We start from the raw sequence: 2,272 nt of genomic DNA, 5'->3' as shown, positions 1-2,272 counted from the left end.
ACGACAATTTAATTTAATTATTCAATATAAAGATTAAATATACGAAAAGTATTATTACCGTCTGGTATAACATTATTTTCTTTAATAAAATAAGGTTTCTTAATATTTATTGATTTATTATTTTTCTTTTATTTATTTAGATGTTCGAAAAAATCCAATAGAGTGCTTATATTTCATATTTAATATTAAAATAGATTTGCCTATCGCATTACATTTCTATAATGTGTCAAATAAATATTTTTAACAATACTGTAATACAAAGCCGTGTAGTAGCATTTAATGTTTCGTTGTTACGTTGTTCAAAATATAATATAAAGATTTCTTTTCAATACGAAATCTTAAAAAGTTCAACTCGTTATTTATTTGAGGAAGATTAGTAAAATAATATTGATGATTGTTAATTTGCCTAGGGCTATAAGATTTATTTTCGTTTCAAAGTGAGTAGACAGTTTTGTATAGTACTTGATCCGTTTCGATTTCTTTTTTTAGTCTATTTGTTTTCACATTCGTTATTCCGTTTAGCTGTATACGATTCTCGTTCTCTTTTAATCTGAGCTTTGGCAACTGCGTATCAATATCTGATTTTTTATTTGCTTTACAAATTATTAAATTATTTGCATTGATTTTGAATACGTAGTGCGTAATTTGTTTCGATTTTTATTCGACAGACGTGAATTATGTCTCCAAGTATTTTTTTGAAAGAATCTTAATTTTTTTATTTCATAAATATTTTTCTTGTAAAGTATTATTTTCAAAATTTCTCATAAATATATGTATATAATTAATGTTTGAAGTTTATTGGTAGACTTAAGAAATTGAAATTAGAACATTGGATTGTATAAGAAATATTTATAAATTGATTCTTCAACAATTATCCTGGATAATCATTTGTTTTAAAAATTATGTGAATTGTTCTTTTACCATGGTACACAAGCATACAATTATTACAGAAATTGTATAAGAGCTTTTATTATATGTTTTCAACTATCTCCTTCCACGAATTCATTTACATCTATTTACCAATTCTTTACGAACTTATAGATGCATTCATGATGTATGTTCTATAGAATACGTAAGTTTCAACTTTTTCTATAAAGTTTCTCGAAGCTTTTTAATTTGTTCGATTAAAGATTTTTTTTTTTTTTTGTTATTTCATTAAATAACAATACTTACAAATATTATAAAAGGCTCATAGTTAATTTTTAAATAAGATTGAAAGTGCCTATATATATATATATATATATATATATATATACATCTGCTTATTTATACATTTATATGTATATATATTCGAATGAATTGAATTTATATTTCGAAATGTCTGCTTTTACTGTACAGCTTTGGCTGAACATCGCCTTCTTTCGAACAAAACTTTCTTTCTTCTTTCTATAGCTAACGCTCCTATCATTCTTCATAAATGATATTGCAATCAAAATTAAGGAAGGAAAATTGTTTATGATAAATTAACTTGGGTAGCACGTGTTTTCGACACCCCATTAATTCCACAAGCAGGGCACAATGTGCGAACACGCGGGTGCAAACGCGGATCCCCACAATATGTCGTGAAGATTGCACGACAATCCCGATGACGTTGTCTTCCCAAATGCAACATTCAAAATTTGTAAAGGTAAGGTGTGCTTAGAGGACGATTGGTGGCTTCCCTTTCACGGAGCTTCGTATTTACCGCGATGATGATCTCGGACACTTGGCACCCTTGGCGCCATCTGGTCGCAGCATTGCCGAGCGTCGTCGATGGGCGGTGCTGACAATGCTCAGGAAGGCGGCGGGGCGCACGGATTAGCGAAAAGGAAAACGCGTGCGTAAAAGAGAAACGGAGCCCGAGAGTAGACGGGAGATAGAGACTGAGACAGAGCGAGCGCGGAGAGGAATTGGTGGGAGGGGCGGGGGGATGACGAGGGGGGAAGCGAGGCCGCGGTTATTATCCGTCGGAAAGGCCGGCGTGGACGTGTACACACGCGTGTGCGGAAGCCTGCGCCTTTCTATGGAGCTGCTGTCTCACTCGCGGGTCCCGGTCTACGGCACCGCGCGACGAGGACGCCGCCACGGCTATTTGAGAGCGAGATAAAGCGCGCATGCTTGTGAACGAAAAAGTGAGATGAACAACGATAAAGTCGACGACAACGGTAACAACAATTACGATCACTACTGTGACTAGGACAGCGACGACGACAACGACGACGACAACAACAACGACGACAACAACAACGACCACGACGACGACGACGACGAAGACGAAGACGAAGACGAAGAC

This window comes from Ceratosolen solmsi, unplaced genomic scaffold (assembly GCF_000503995.2).
Source record: "Ceratosolen solmsi marchali unplaced genomic scaffold, CerSol_1.0 scaffold13, whole genome shotgun sequence".
Taxonomy (NCBI): Eukaryota; Metazoa; Arthropoda; class Insecta; order Hymenoptera; family Agaonidae; genus Ceratosolen; species Ceratosolen solmsi.
Note: the sequence above shows the minus strand (reverse complement) of the source record.